Raw genomic sequence first — 17,820 nt, forward strand, 5'->3', positions numbered from 1 at the left:
ATGCAAAATGAGAATAAGAGAAGCAGCAGCAGCAGCAGAGCAACAACAAAATTAGCACCGCCCCCTGTTTTGAATTTTTACAGGGAATTAGTTGTTGATTGTCTAGTTGTTGGCGCATCGGAAGTAAAATCAATAAATAAGTCTATGAATATTTCTTTTGCACAGAATTGCAATGAATTTGTTTGGAATTCAATTAAATATGCGCAAATATTTATTGAAATGAAATGCGTATTAAGTTGAAAAACCACTGAAATTAAAAAAAAAAAAAAAACAAAAAAAAAAGGAAGTGGAAGACTATTTTATTCAGTCCAGTCATGAAAATCCGATAAGAATTCTATTCCCATTCTCAAACATTTCTTTTGAGGGATAATACCGTTAATCATAAATAATTGAAGGGAAATAATTTATGAAGATGGCAACGCGAAGGGGTCTTTTTCGCACCTAGTGTATCCTATTTGTTGCACAAATTGATGACCAGTTTCCATAAGTCTAATGGAGCAACATAGAAGTTTGAATTGCAATTCTGAATACAATTTACAAGTTTGAAAGCTTTTGTGCCATGAATTCAATTAAATATGCTCATATATGTATTGAAATGAAATGCGTATTAAGTTGAGAAACCACTGAAATAAAAAAAGAGGAAGACTATTGTTGCAATTTATTCAGTCCACTCATGGATATCCGGGATGAATTCTATTCCCACGAAAATCATTTCTCTCGAGAGATAATACCGTTAATCATAAATAATTGCGGAGAAACAATTTATGAAGGTGGCAACGCTAATGGGTCTTTTTCGCACCTAGTGTATCCTATTTGTTGTACAAATTGTTGCAGATTTTCGATAAGTCTGATGGAGCAAAATAGATGATTGAATTAAAATTTTGAATGCAATTTATAATTTTGAGAGCATTCGTGACAGCTACAAATTTTTGTTTATCGTTGAAAAAGGGGAATAGAAATAAATTCCACAACAGAATTGTTATTTATGATTGATCAGCTAGGTTAAAAAGGTAGGAAGGTTGGGCTAAGCATTCGGGTGGATTGAAGTTGCACCAAAAACACGTGATTTATGAAAAGAGGTTGTTTATTTGAAACACATTCAGGAAAGTGACAGTTCAAAGTGAGACTTTTGATATCCTCCACCTTGAAATGGATGGTATATTACAAAATCACTAAATATTCGTCGTAGACCTCATAATGTATATATATTCATAATCAGCATAAAATTCTAAGTCGATTTAATGATGTCCGTCTATATGTCTGTCCGTCTGCCCGCTGTCCGCCTGTCTGTTGAAATCCCGATACAGCCCACATTATTTGACGTAGAGCTTTAAATTTTGGCACAACAATGTGTATTATGTCGAGGATGCTTGGTATTGAAAATGAGATATATCGGTCCTCGTTTTGGTGTAGCCGCCATATGACCGTACCTTCCTATATTCGATATTTTAAAGGTTTTCGCCACATTTGTTTAAAAATTGGTATTAGTAGTTCATAACGGGTTATAGCTCCGGTGGCAGAACATTGACTAATTAGGTCCACATTTTCATGTAGCACGTATATAACGATACCCACCGAAATTCGGAATTTAGCTAATCCTGGTAGCATTTACCCACGAAATTTTTTCAAATTTGATATTTCAGAAGATTTGGTAGATGACAATCCTTGAAGTATAAAATTGTCTATGGTATACATTATTCACTGGAATAATTTAAAATTTTGTGTTTGAGTTTCATAATAGGTACTACAGTGTATGACAGAAAATTGTCTATGCAGGTCCACCCCTTCGTATAGCCCCCATATGACGGCATCTCCCTATATTCGGTACTTTGAAGATTTTAGCGACATTATTCACCGGAATTGTTTCAAATTTAGTATTTGAAGTTCTCAATGGATACTTCAGCCTATGACGGAACATTGTCTATGCAGGTCCAGGTCTTCGTATAGTCCCCACATAATGGTACCATCCTATTTTCGGTATTTTGCCGATTTCAGCGACATTATTCACCGGAATTCTTTCAAATTTGGTATTTGAAGTTCGTAATGGATACTTCAGCCTATGACTATAACAGCTCCTCCCGATATTCGGCTTTTTGATGATTTTAGCTACAATTTTAACCGAATTTTTTCATGTTTCCTATTTGAACATTGTAATGGCTTATGACAAAAGTTGCCTATGCAGTTCCAGGTTTTCGTATAGATCCCAATATTATTTTTAATATTTTAACAGAATTTAAAAAAATATCGAAACTTAAAATTAAAAAAATATCGAAACAAAGCAAATAAGTTAGGTGTTCGTGTGAGGCGTAATTGATGAAAAATCGGCTATAAAGACTGGACAAATGAATTTGTGCAATTAAATAAAAGTAAAGTAAATTAAAAATGTATAACAAAATAATTTTGTAAAAAACCAAAAATATTTCTACCCCATTTAGTCACAGGAAATATTTCAAGAGGTTTTGAAATTTCCGCATACATTTAAAAAACAAAACAATTGTTTTAATAGCAAAACATATTTTGTTGTTAGTTGTTATTGCAATATTATGGAAATAATTGTTGTTGGCATACGTGTTTACATTGTTCCAAGCCGCCGGTAATGCTCCAATTGCAACAAAAACAACACTTGCTTGTTTTTGTTTATCAAATGAAGCCGTATGTTAATTTGCTTTTTCCCGCCACAGAAAGTACAAAACACAAAACTAAATATGAGCTGCATAAAAAGTTAATTCTATTCTCAAAAAATGGATCGGTTTGTGTGTTCACATTTTGTTCTGGAATACCACTCTCTAACTGCCAGATACTGACTCTTTTTAATGTTTTTCATGTGCAGTGGTGGCATGTCGTCACTAAAAATAACAAACAAACAAACAAAAATATTGTTGTTGTTGTTCTCTTGGTATAATTATGTTCATGTTATGGGAAGTATTTTTCGATGACTCAAGTTCATTAACATACATAATTGTGGAAGTCCGAACATAAATAAATAATCTTGGCGGTCTAAACGAGTGGTGCAACGAGGCGGGTTTTGTTGACTGACTTACTAGGCCCATGTAAAATTGTGTATTTTATTTAAAACAAAAAAAAAAAAAAAACAATAATAAAAATTGTTTTAAAATTCAACTAAAAATCCACATTTCAGCATTTAGACTTAATCCGTTTTTTTTTGTTAAGTAAAAAAGCAGTAAGTTCGGCCGGGACGATCTTTGAATACCCTCCACCATTTGGAACGATCTTTGGAAATTTTCAAAAAAAAAAAAAATAAATAAATACATAAAATCCTTTAAAAATTCTGTCAAAATCTTAGAAATACCGAATGTAGCCGTTATATTAGGGTCTGTGCGACGACGTGGACCTGCATAGGTAACTTTTGTCAGAAACCATTACAATATTCAAATGCGAAACTTGAATAAAAAATTTGGTGAATAATGAAATTATGAAAATACCGAATATCGGGAGATACCCTTATATGGGGGCTATACGAAGACGTGGACCTGCACAGATAATTTTCTGTCATGGGCTGTTGTATCCATTACGGACTTCAAATACCCAATTTGAAATAATTCCGTTGAATAATGTCGCAAAAATCATCAAAATACCGAATATCGGGAGGTACCGTTATATGAGGCCTATATGAAGACGTGGACCTGCACAGATAATTTTCTGTCTTAGGTTGTAGTATCCATTGCGAATTTCAAATACCAAATTTGAAACAATTCCGGTCAATAATGTCGCTAAAATCATAAAAATACCGAATATAGGGAGGTACCGTTATATGGGGGCTATATGAAGACGTGGATCTGCACAGACAATTTTCTGTCATAGGCTGTAGTATCCATTGCGAATTTCAAATACCAAATTTGAAACAATTCCAGTGAATAACGTCGCTAAAATCATCAAAATACCGAAAAAAGGGAGGTACCGTTGTATGGTGGCTATACGAAGACGTAGACCTGCATGGACAATTTTCTTTCTTAGGCTGTAGTATCCATTACGAACTTGAAATACCAAATTTGAAACATTTCCGGTGAATAATGTCGCTAAAAGCATCAAAATACCGAAAAAAGGGAGGTACAGTTATATGGGGGCTATACGAAGACGTGGACCTGCATAGACAATTTTCTGTCTCAGGCTGTAGTATCCATTGCGAATTTCAGATACTAAATTTGAAACATTTCCGTTGAATAATGTCGCTAAAGTCATCAAAGTAACGAATATAGGGAGGTACCGTTATATGGACGCTATATGAAGACGTGGACTTGCACAGACAATTTTCTGTCATAGGCTGTAGTATCCATTGCGAATTTCAAATACCAAATTTGAAACAATTCCGGTGAATAACGTCGCTAAAATCATCAAAATACCGAATATCGGGAGATACCCTTATTGGGGGCTATACGAAGACGTGGATCTGCATAGACACTTTTCTGTCATAGGCTGTAGTATCCATTGCGAATTTGAAATACCAAATTTGAAACATTTTCGGTGAAAAATGTCGCTAAAATCATCAAAATACCGAAAAAGGGGAGGTACCTTAATATGGGGTCTATATGAAGACGTGGATCTGCACAGACAATTTTCTGCTTAGGCTGTAGTATCCATTACAAACTTCAAATACCAAATTTGAAACAATTCCAGTGAATAATGTCGCTAAAATCATCAAAATACCGAATATCTGGAGGTACAGTTATATGGGGGCTATACGAAGACGTGGACCTGCACAGACAATTTTTTGTCATAGGCTGTAACATCCGTTACGAACTTTAAATACCAAATTTGAAACAATTTGGGAGAATGGTATCGCTAAAATCAACAAAATACCGAATATCGGGAGGTACCGTTAACTGTGGACTATACGAAGACGTGGACCTGCACAGACAATTTTCTGTCTTATGCTGTAGTATCCATTGCGAACTTCAAACATCAATTTTGAAACAATTCCGGTGAATAATGTCGCTAAAATCATCAAAATACCGAATATCTCGAGGTACAGTTATATGGGGGCTATACGAAGACGTGGACCTGCACAGACAATTTTCTGTCTTAGGCTGTAGTATCCATTACGAACTTCAAACATCAATTTTGAAACAATTCCGGTGAATACTGTCACTAAAATCATCGAAATACCGAATATCGGGAGGTAGCGTTATATGGGGGCTATATGAAGACGTGGACTTGCACAGATAATTTTTTGTCATAGGCTGTAGTATCCGTTACAAACTACATATACCAAATCTAAAACATTTCGGATGAATAATATCGCTTAAATTACCAAAATACTGAAAAAAGGGAGGTACAGTTATATGGGGGCTATACGAAGACGTGGACTTGCGCCGACAATTTTCTGTCATAGGCTGTAGTATCCGTTACGAACTACAAATACCAAATTTGAAACATTTCCGGTGAATAATGTCGCTAAAATCATCAAAATACCGAATATCGGGAGGTACCGTTATATGGGGGTATACGAAGACGTGGACTTGAACATAACATTTTCTGTCATAGGCTGTAATACCCATTACGAACTTCAAATACCAAATTTGAAACATTTGAGTAAAATTTTATCAACCTACTTCATTTCGTTCGGAAGCTAGATTGATTTCCATAGAAGGACAGGCGCACGGACAGTGATAAATCGTCACAGAATTTTATGCTGATCAAGGTATATGTACTTTGTGGGGTCTAAAATTTGGAGGTGTTACAAACGGAATGACAAACTTAATATACCCTCCATACTATGGTGGAGGGCATAACAAATTGTACGCCGCTTGCATTCCATCCCATGTTCGTACCCATGTACGCAAAAAAAAAATCGAGTTCATGGGCAATCGTAGCATTACTGCTACGCAAAAATGAAACAACAAAACTTACATTGTCCGGTTGTGGCAAACACACACTCGCAAACAAACTGCCGTACTACCAGCCAGTCAACCAACCAATTGGCAAGTACCAGCCCCCTTTTTACGTGTTTTTTGTTGCTTTTTTTTTGTATTTTATATTTCATTCAATTTAATGATCTATTATCAGAGTAAGGCTCGATGTTTGGTATTTCTTGGGTCTTTAGACATTGCGACGTTGATTTTGACGTTAATTTAAGGCAATTGAAAGTGTTTTCGGTATAACGTCAATATGAGCGGCGACAGACCAGACTTTAACAAGCCTTCACGCATACTCCGCCACCAGCCAATAACTTACCGCCATACATAGAGAGAGAGGCGATCTGAAATGTGCAAATTCCAATTTCATAAGTGGTGCAATATGTTGCGGTGGCTAGCTGGCTGGTTGGGACCCGTTCACATCATATGTTCCAAAAAAAAAGTTATCGTTATCGATTTTTTTTTTTTTTGAATATGCCTTTGATATGTTTGCTGGTTGCTAACCAATTCAGTCAATAGATTTCGTTAAAGATGTGTTAAGTGAACATAATTGATTGTTCAAACAACGTCCAGATTTAATAAAGATGTTCGAGAGATGAAAATAAGAAAAAAAAATACTTTCGGAATGTCAAATGATTGTGATATCGAATTAAAATCACTATGGAATGCTTAAGTGAATTCTCTTGAAGAAAATTCTTCAGTTAAGAATCTTTAAAACGATTTACTACGTACGAAATTCGAAATATTTTCGTACGAAAATAAAGAGATTATTATGAAAAAATGTATTTGGAATATTGGCGATTTATGAAATTTATGACGAAACACGGAAACTCTGGCATAGTTTTCTGTTATTTTATGAATATGATTTATTTAATTTTAAATTTGATTTAAAATTTTAATTTATGCCATATTTCAAATAGTTATTAACATTTGCAGTGGCTTTAAATTATTTTTGCATTTTATTCCAACAATTTGTTTAAAAAAATACCAAAACATTGGTGATATTGGTCATTCAGGATTGTAATTCAAACTTCTATATTGTTCCATAGTCTTATCAACATTTGACATCTATATTCGAATCCTAATATTGACAAATAGTTGGTTAAAGTTGCTTAATATTCATAAAAAAAAACATTTCAAATTTGAACCAATTTATACAATAAATATGATACACTAGGTGCGAAAAAGACACATTCGCGTTGCCATTTTCGAAAACTATTTTCTCTCGATGGCATTCATGATGGCAGGAATTATATCTCGAGAAAAGTACTTTCCATGTGAATAGTAAAAAGAAGAAAATGTTGATGAATGAGTTGAATGATTTTGGGTGTTTGAGAAATAAAATATTAGGAATGTTCACATACCAACATATCTGTACAATAACCATGAAATAACATTAAGAGTTTCTTTTTATTGAAAGTTGACTAAAACAAGTAAAAAACAGCTAAGTCCAGCCGGGTCGAACTTTTAATGCCCTCCACCATCTGAAATAAACTTGAATTTTTTCAAAAAAATTACGAAAAATACCGTTATAAATTTATACGTTGGTTGTACGAAGACGGGGACCTGCATAAGTAATTTTTGTCATAGGCTGTAGTACCCTTTAAGAGCTTCAAATACCAAATTTGACACAATTCAGGTGAATAATGTTGCTAAAATCCTCAAAACACCGAAAAAAGGAGTTACCATTATATGGGGGCTATACGTGGACCTACATACAAATTTCTTAGGCATAGGTTGTAGCACCTACTACAAACTTCGAATACGAAATTTGACACAATTCCGGTAAATAATGTCGCTAAAATCATAAAAATACGGAATATCGAGAGGTACGGTTTTATGGGGGCTATACGAAGACGTGGACCCGCACAGACAATTTTCTGTCATAGGCTGTAGTACCGATTACGAACTTCATATGCCAACTTTGAAAAAATTCCGGTGAATAATGTCGCTAAAATCCTCAAAACACCGAAAAAAAGGAGGTACCGTTGTATGGGGGTTATACGAGGAAGGGGACCTGCATACGAAATTTTTAGGCATAGGCTGCAGTACCCATTACAAACTTCGAATACGAAATTCCGGTGAATGATGTCGCTAAAATCATCGAAACATCGAAAAAACGGAGGTACCGTTGTATGGGGACTATACGAAGACGTAAACCTGCAAACGAAATTTTCTGTCATAGGCTGTAGTACCCATTACGAACTTCAAACGCCAAATTTGAAACAATTCCGGTAAATAATGTCGCCAAAATCATCAAAATACCGAATATCGGGAGGTACCGTTATATGGGGGCTATACCAAAACGTGGACCAACATCACCCATTTTCAATACCAAAAGTCCAACAGACATAATATACATTTGAGTAAAATTTTATCAACCAACTTCATTTCGTTCGGAAACTAGAGTGATTGCCACAGACCGACAGTGGGACGGACGTCGCTACATCGTCGTAGAATTTTACGCTGATCCAGAATATATATACTTTGTAGGGTCTAACATGAATATTTCGAGGAGGTATAAATGGAATAACAAAGCCAATATACCCTCCATAGAATGGCGGAGGGTATAAAAATTATAAATTTATCTTTCGAGTCGAGCTTATAATGGCCTGAAGAGATGGCATTGGTAAATTGGAATCTAGCGAAGTCCCACGCATCGACCAGTAAGCGATACGTTTCTCCGTTGGTTAAGCGGCTCATCAGACATATTAGATGCTACTTTAGCTCGTCGACGGACATCTTTCTATTAATCTAAATATGGTCTTGTTAACACTCCCATAATTTGTGCTTCTGCGAACTGATTTCTTCTTCTGTGAACTGATTTATTTTATTTTACCAAAGCTTGAGATAGCGTTGAAAAAGTTATGACAATATAGAACAGAAAATATTTAAAGAAAAGCCATTAAATTAGAAAAGAATAGCTGAAATTGTGATTTCTTAAAAACGCTAAAGTGACACTACTGGTTTTTTGAGTAAGAGTGTTCACACAACATACAATTTGTCTCTTAAGGGTGTTCGCACAACACAAAATTTGCAAACTAAGGTACAAAGCACATTTTTATGGTAGAAGAATACAGAAAATATTGAATAAGAAATTATTGAAATTTGTAAAAATTTCTGAAAATGAAAATCATAACCTCCGATTTGTGTCTTGTAAGAAAATCGACTTATAAAAATCTACTTATTTTTGTCAAAACATTTTAAAAATTTTGACATATGACATATATTTTTCAATATTCCCAAGCGATGATGCATCTACCTGTATTCTTCTACCATGGCGCCATATTGACAATAACTTAAGCATTATTATGCCTTGCAATAGGAAGTTAAATACATTTTTGCTTATTGCCCGGCAACACATGACGTGAAAAAATACCAGGAGTTTATTTTGCTTTGCCCTACAATGTTTGATTGATTGATTGAAAATTGGTTGATGTACAAATATATGTATGGCGTTCATTGGAAAGGATATATTTTGTAGATCTTGCAGTTATGCAAGACCACGTTGTTCTGTTTTTTTTTTTGAAAATTCTATCAAAATTTTAAATATGTCATATAAAAAAAATTTGTTGTCTTTGAAAATTAAATTCTACAAATGCAATACTTACATTTACAAATAAATAATTGAAGAAATTAGTAAAGTTTTGCTGCCTTAATATAGTTCCGACGGTCGATTTAAGTAAATTTGTAGCAAATTTTTAAGTACTGCCTACTTTGGGAGTTGTAAAACAACGTTGTGAAATGCTGGGTTTTAGATTCTGTTTCTCTTTACGATTTATATTTCAATAGCTCACTTCAACTTATATTTAGTATTTTTTTAGTTTTTTGAGAAAACGTTTTTTTTTAACAATTTTATTGTTTTGTTTGATTTATTTAGCTTCTAGAGAAAAAAAAAAACAGAAAAAATTATTATGATTTATTAGGCACTTAATGGTTTTTATTTACTAAAAAAAGTTTGCTGGGCTATTGCATTGGACCTTTTTGTGGATTTATTTCCTTGAAAAAAAAAAGGATTGATGACATCATCATGGCTCAACCATACCAAATGTTTGTTACCAACCGGCTGTCATGCAGCAGCAAGTTTAACCTTAGCCAATCCGCATTGTGTGTTTCTACTCTAAGTGAAGTATTTATAAATCAGAAATTTATTTATAAACTCTTGCAGTTTCCATTCACTGTTTCCCGTAAAACATTATAAATCAAATGTGAAATAAAATCGCAAATATCAATCCATCAACAAATTCCATTAAATTTCCTTTATTTTTTAAAATATCTGAAATGGATTTTTTTGTTTGTTTTTTTTTTCTCTCCATTAATTCATTCATTTTTTTCCTGTCAAATTATTAATGGGAAATCCGCACATAAAGTGTTTATACTGAAAGAGTAATAATAATTTTTAATTGGACTCTCCCCCTCTCCTCTCCTATCACCGAACAGATGATGATCTGAGAAAAATGTTTTTTTTTATGAAAGTGCTGAAATTGAGATGTTAACCATGACATTTAACAACTTGTGATGATTTTATGTTTTCTTTTTATCAGCAGCAGCAGCAGAAAAAACGCATAAAAACTATAAGACATGATTTGTAAAATAAAAACAGAGAAAATATTATTTAAGATTTTCATTGACTTAGTGAAAAAATAAATTATACTGTTGTTTCCAACAAAAAATCTAAACATATACAATTTTCACATTGTTTGTTTTATGAATTATTGCGGTGTAAACTGTGTTTAGTCTCTAGTCCAGAGCCAGGCAGCAAAAACAAACACGCGTGTCATCAATGAGCGTAATTCTCTCCACATTCTCAACCGTAACAATTGAGAAACAATGTAAGCAGAGAGTAACAAAATTGTATAATTTGAAGGAAATCGAACATTTATATCCAATTTTATGCGAAATCATAATTTTCTATAAACTACACATTCATATCAGATTTCTGGTTATGAGAAATATTTAGATATAACAAGTTGTAAAGAATCGCCGACTTGTTTCGCAAGTTATGACAGATATAAGCATTGGAAATTGTGAACCTTTGTGGGTGAGGTACCAGAAGGAGTTGGCAGATGTATATCATCCTCACAACAGATCTTGTGTTAGCAAAAATGTTTGGATGTGTGAAATTTGAAGAGAGTTGGAGGCTTATCTGGCTTTCTTTGAGTGTTTTATTTTTCTTGAAATTTTGACCCTTTGTGGGGGAGCTACCAGAAGGAATGGGCCGATCTCTACCATCTTCATAACAGATATTGCGTTGATGGAAATATTGAGACATGCAAGGTCTGAATGGAATGAATCGAATGTTAATTTTGCGTTTTATGAGCTTCATGGATATTCAAAATTTTGACCCTTTGTTGGGGGAGGTAACAGAAGGAGTGGGCCGATATATCCCATCTTCACACCAGACCTTGGGTTAATTAAAATATTGTGATGTGTGCAATTTGAAGATAAACGAATGGTTATTTCGGATTTTATGATCGTTTTGGTTATTCAAAAATGTTGACCCTTTTGTGGGGAGCTACCAGAAGGAATGGGCCGATCTCAACCATCTTTATAACAAATCATGCGTTGATAGAAATATTGAGATGTACGAAGTCTGAATGGAATCGGATTAAAATTTTGCGTTTCATCAGCTTCATTGTTGTTCGAAATTTTGACCCTTTGTGGGGGAGGTATCAGAAGGAGTGGACTGATGTATCCCATCTTCACACCAGACCTTGGGTTAATAAAAATATTGTGATGTGTGTAATTTGAAGAGAACTGGATGCTTATTTCAGATTTTATGATCGTTTTGGTTATTGAAAATTTTGAGCCTTTGTGGGGGAGCTACCAGAAGCAATGGGCCGATCTCTGCCATCCTTATAACAGAGCTTGTGTTGATGTAAATATTAAGATGTACGAAGTCTGAATGGAATCGGATTTAAATTTTGCGTTTCATCAGCTTTCATTGTTGTTCGAAATTTTGACCCTTTGTGGGGGAGGTATCAGAAGGAGTGGACTGATATATCCCATCTTCACACCAGACCTTGGGTTAATAAAAATATTGTGATGTGTGTAATTTGAAGAGAACTGGATGCTTATTTCAGATTTTATGATCGTTTTGGTTATTGAAAATTTTGAGCCTTTGTGGGGGAGCTACCAGAGGGAATGGGCCGATCTCTACCATCTTTATAACAGATCTTGTGTTCATGGAAATCTTGAGATGTACTAAATTTGAATGGAATCGCATGTTAATTTGTGTTTTATGAGCTTTATGGTTACTCAACATTTTGACTCCTTGTGGGGGATGTACCAGAAGAAATGGTGCGATCTCTACCATATTTATAACAGACCTTGGGATAATAAAACTATTCTTATGCTTGTAATTTGAAGACGATCGAACACTTACATCACATTTTATAAGAGCTATAATTATTTCAAATTTTGAACGTTTGTGGGGAAGGTTAGGTGATGAAGTGAACCAATATTGTCCATTTTCGCACCTGACCTAGCACTGATGTAATTATTAAAATATGCAAAGATTGAGCAAACTTGGATTATAGTTTCTCTTTCTGTGCAGTAACCAGTGTGCGAAGACAGACGGATGGACGGACGGACATCGCTAGATCGAACTGAAACAGATTTGGTCCAAAGAGACCAAGGGTCTAAAACCGTTATTACGATGAGGCACTTTTGGCCTACGTCTTTGCCAAAACACGTGTGACTTTGGAGTGCGTCATTGTGCTGGAGGTACAATTAATGGGAGTAGATGATTTTTCTATTAAGTTTGGCAGACCAGAACTTTTAATACCCTCCACCACTTGAAATGAATTTGGCAAATTTTTAAGAAAATAAAATCCGCTAAAATCTTAAAAATACCAAATGTAGCCGTTATATTAGGGTCTATGGGGCGACGTGGACCTGCATAGCAACTTTTGTCATAAGCCATTACAATATTCAATTGCGAAACTTGAAACTTGCGAAAAATCGGTGAATAATGTCGCTTAAATCATAAAATACCGAATATCAGGAGGTACCATTATATGGGGGCTATACGAAGACGTGGACATGCACAAACAATTTTCTGTCACAGGCTGTAGTATCCGTTACGAACTTCAAATACCAAATTTGAAACAATTCCGGTTAATAATGTCGCTTAAATCACCAAAATTCCGAATATCAACGGGAGGTACTGTTATATGGGGGCTATACTAAGACCTGGACCTGCACAAACAATTTTCTGTCATAGGCTGTAATATCCATTGTAGTATCCAAATACCAAATTTGAAACATTTCCAGTGAATAATGTCGCTTAAATCATCAAAATACCGAAAATAGGGGGCTATACCAAAACGTGGACCTACATGGCCCATTTTTAACACCGAAAGTCCTGCAGACATAATATACATTTGAGTAATATTTTATCAACCTATTTCATGTCGTTCGGAAGCTAGAGTGATTTCCACAGACGGTCAGAAGGGCGGACATCGCTAAATCGACATAGAACTTTATATTAATCAAGAATATATATACTTCGTGGTGTCTATGTATATATCGAGGTGTTTCAAATAGAATGACAAACTTAAAATACCCTCCATTCTTCTGGTGTAGGGTATAAAAAAGAAAAAAGTAATAAAGCAGCAAAGTTCCGCCGGGCCGAACTTTTAAACTCTTCCTCCATTTCGATAGAAATTGAAAAATTTCAAAAAAAAATTCCGAAAACTACTACTTAAATGAAAACCGTTATATGGGGATTATATGAAGAGGTGGACCTGCATACGAATTTTTTTGTCATAGGCCATTACGTTATATGGGGGGCCATACGAAAACGTGGACCGACAAGGCCCATTCACGAACTTAACCTGCCTACTGCATGTATGCAAATTTTTAGCCTTCTAACTCAATTCGTTCGAAAGATAGACAGACGGACATCGCTAGATCGAATTTACAGAAACCCCCTGCTTTCCATGAAAGTCTTCCAGGGGTTCGTGTTTCTATAAAATCCCTAGAAGATAATCTAAATCTGCCTAACGGATACATTTAGGAGTTCTGAGAGATCGTGATTACAACAGACAGACGGACATCGCTGAGAGATCATCTATCATTAAAAACTACTAGATGATCTCCGGCATGAAATAATTTCTTTAGAAGTTATTATATCCTTCCTCGAGAAATTAGAACTCCCGTAAAACTTCTTTATTAAATTATCGATGTCTTTGAACCGGAACATTTGAAGAGTAACAAATTGATTATGGCCCTCCCAAAACGAATTTACCAACATGACATGGCAAATATGATTGTTATCCAGTTCCAGTTTTGTTGTTTTTGATCAAATGACAGCAACAGGTGATCTTAACAATGGGCCAACAAATAGGACAAGACTAGAGAGAAGAATCCTTTCCTTGTGACTTTTTTTCATGAATTGTTCAGAAATTTGTTAGGGATGAGGCTGCTGGTTTTGTCTCTCTCCCTTCCTCTTTCACAAATGTTTAACTCAAGATCTGCTGTTTTTTTGTTGTTGTGGCCGGCGTTACGCCTGGCATTCAGAATTTCAAAAACAAGAAAAAAAATATCCTGGTTGCGATAACTACACCAACAACAACAATGGTTATTGTTGTCCTCTGGTGTTAACACAAAAATCAATTGGTAACATGTTGAGCGGTTTTTGGCTGACCTGGCCAACTGACTGACAGCCGTTTTGGTTGTTTGGTTGGTGTTTGAGATTTTATTGCAGTTTCGTATTTCGTGTTTTAAAATACAATCATTGACATAAGTTATTGTAATTTTTATATTTAAGTTTTTGTTTCGGTCTCTTTTTGTTTTTTTTTTTTATTGGCATTTTTAAGGTTTTTTGTTTTAGCCGCAGCCGCCGCCGTTGCCGTTGGCCCGTTAAATGCATTTGCGCGCCTGCATTCTCTCTTCATCTTCAAGTCAATTTGTTGTTGTCTTTTAATTGTTATTGTTATTATTTTGTAATTTTCCATAAGACCAGAGCCGAGATGGCTTACTGCCAGCCAGCCAGGCTAGTCCATAAGTAACGGCAAAAAGATCGAAAAAAAAATCAAAACACACTTAAAATCCTTCTTGGGCACTTTAACAGTTGGGGAATCAATTTTTTTTTCATTTCCGAATTTTCATATTTTTTTTTCTCTCTTAAACTTTGGCTAATCACCTATTTTTCTCAGATTTTCAAATTTGTTTATACAACAAAAATATTTGGTTTGGTTGTTGTTGTTGTTTGTTCTTGCTATGTTTACTTCTTTTGGTTGGCCTTTAGTGTAATATTTACTAATGCTGTAGTTGTTGTTGTTGCTGTTGTGTTTTTTTTTTATTGGTGTTGCATGGGTGTTGTTTGTTTTACATTCGATTTTGATTTGATTTTTTTTTTTTTGAATATTTTCAAAACAAAAGGAATTTTCGTTATGAGTAAATAAATAAACAAAACCAAAAATTTTCACACCGTGAGTTTCGTACTTATTTGGTTGACTTGTTGTATCTCCTGCTTGAATTCTTCTTCTTTCCGATTATTTTTTTAACAGATATTCAATTCCAAAACAATAGGGTTTTCTTTTCACACACTCTACGATTTTCAATGGCTTTTACTTTTGGGTTTATATCTTTCTTTCTTTTTTTTTTTGATTCAATCTCGAACTTGTCTTGCTTTCTTTCAAAATACTAATATTTTATTATCTTTATCTTCTTATTTTTCCTCTGTTTCTTTTTATTGCTTCGCGATGTTTTCTTCTTCAGATGCTTTAAAGGACTAGTGATTTTCACAAAAAGCAAAAGTATTTGAAGTCTTTTTGTCGAACACACACAAAACGATACGTGCGGTTCAGATTTCTCAGTTTTGTGTGTTTTGTATCTCCGACTGGCAGTGATGGCACCAGCCGGCCGCAAGCGAGGGAAAATGGTACAATTTTTATTATTGCGTTGAGATTTTGGTACAAATCAAAGAGAGTTGTGCTATTGCTTGGCGTGAACGTTGGATGTACGATCGGTTCAATTTAACAATTGAAATTGAGAGGATTGAAGGTAGAAGAATACAGGTAGATGCATCAACGTTTGGAAACATTGATATATCAAATGAAATGAAAAAGACTGATCTCATTTCTAAGACACTCGTCCGACGGCTGTTAAAATTATTCCAGTGACAGCTCATTATTTGGTTAACAACCGTACAAAAGCATTTGGGTGAGAATTTTCCAGAAAAAAAGTTATTCGTGATGGAATTTAAGCGCGATAGTGTGATTTCTTTATATTTGCCTGGAAAACCACAAGTGGCTAGCGTTAGAGTACTCCAGCATTTAAGCCCGACATCAAGGAAGTGGACGAAAAAAACAGCAACATCAGCAGAAATGGTTCGAAAAGTAAAGAAGCGACTTGATTTAAACCCGCGTCGCAGTGGCCGAAAAATGGCTCTTGAGCTGAACATATGCAATATTCAATTCGGCAAATATTGAAAAATGAGCTCGGGGTAAAACCTTCGAAATTGCAAAAAGTGCAAGAACTTATACCGCAACAAAAAGACAAAATAATAGACTCAAAAGAATTAAAGAGTGGGCCGGAAGTGGCAAACTGCCGAATTTGGTTATCTCGATGAGAGAATATTCGTTGACCAGCAGTTTGTACACAAACACATACCGCAGCGCAACATTCGAGCAGCGTGTGATGGTTTCATTGGCCGTTTGAAGGCCATAATTCGTGGCAAAGGTGACCGATTCGAACAAATCAAAACTTATTCTAAAATTTGATGTTATTTCCGACATTTTATGGTAGCTCCCTATTTTCGGTATTTTGATGATTTTAGCGACATTATTCAGCGGAAATGTTTAAAATTTTGTATTTGAAGTTCGTAATGGATACGTAAATGATGACAGAAAAATTGTCTGTGCAGGTTCACGTCTTCGTATAGCCCCCATATAACGGTACCTTCCGATATTCTGTACTTTGATAATTTTAGCGACATTATTCATCGGAAATGTTTAAAAAATTTGGTATAAGTTCGTAAGTGATACTACAGCCTATGACAGAAAAATTGTCTGTGCAGGTTCACATCTTGGTATAGCCCCCTTATAACGATACCTTCCGATATTCGGCATTTTTGATGATTTTAGCGACATTATTCGCCGGAAATGTTTAAATAAATTGGTATTTGAAGTTCGTAAGGGATACTACAGCCTAAAACAGAAATTGCCTGTGCAGGTTTACGTCTTCGCATAGCCCTCATATAACGGTACCTCCCTTTTTTCGGCATGTTTCGATGATTTTAGCGACATTATTCATCGGAAATGTTTAAAAAAAATGTATTTGAAGTTCGTAAGGGATACTATAACCTAAAACAGAAAATTGTCTGTGCAGGTTTACGTCTTCGTATAGCCCCCATATAATGGTACCTCCCGATATTCGTTTTTCTGATCATTTCAGCGACATTATTCACCGGAAATGTTTCAAATTTGGTATTTAAATTTCGTAATGGATGCTCAGCCTATGACAGAAAATTGTCCGTGCAGGTCACGTCTTCGTATTGCCCCCATATAACGACACCTCCCGATATTCAGTATTTTGATGAGTTTAGCGACATTATACACCAGAAAATTTTCAAATTTGGTATTTGAAGTTCGTAATGAGAACTACAGTCAAATCCAGAAAATTGTCTATACAGGTCCACGCCTACGTATTGCGCCAATATTCCAATTTTGACAGACTCCAACTCTCTCCAACATTTTAGCCGGTAACTCACGAATAAACGGGCTCGTTTGTATAGACATGATATTTAACATAGGCCCACAAGAAATAGTCTAAAGACGTACAAATGCACGATATAGGCTGGCATTTGACCGGTTTGAAAAATGTTCACCGAAAATGTGGCAGCGTCTTGTTGAAATCATATATCGTGAAGGCAAGCTTGTGCATAATTGGGAAAAAGTTGGTTATCATCTCACGGTATCGCTCACCATTTACAGCTACG

General features: G+C 35.0%; 1 protein-coding gene across 3 annotated transcripts in view; it reads right to left on the bottom strand.

Moving 5' to 3' along the window:
• The window catches only part of LOC101891384 (ion transport peptide), an 88,530-nt gene that overhangs the window by 40,620 nt on the left and 30,090 nt on the right, over positions 1 to 17,820 (bottom strand). The window contains exon 1 of one of the 3 annotated variants that reach the window (XM_005174820.4): positions 9,485 to 9,692. The exons of the other annotated variants lie outside the window; for them this stretch is intronic. The gene's annotated coding sequence lies outside the window, so the exon portion shown is untranslated. Of the gene's footprint in view, positions 1 to 9,484; positions 9,693 to 17,820 lie in introns of those variants that run through there. 3 annotated transcript variants of the gene reach the window in all.

This window comes from Musca domestica, unplaced genomic scaffold (genome assembly GCF_030504385.1).
Source record: "Musca domestica strain aabys unplaced genomic scaffold, Musca_domestica.polishedcontigs.V.1.1 8, whole genome shotgun sequence".
Classification (NCBI taxonomy): Eukaryota; Metazoa; Arthropoda; class Insecta; order Diptera; family Muscidae; genus Musca; species Musca domestica.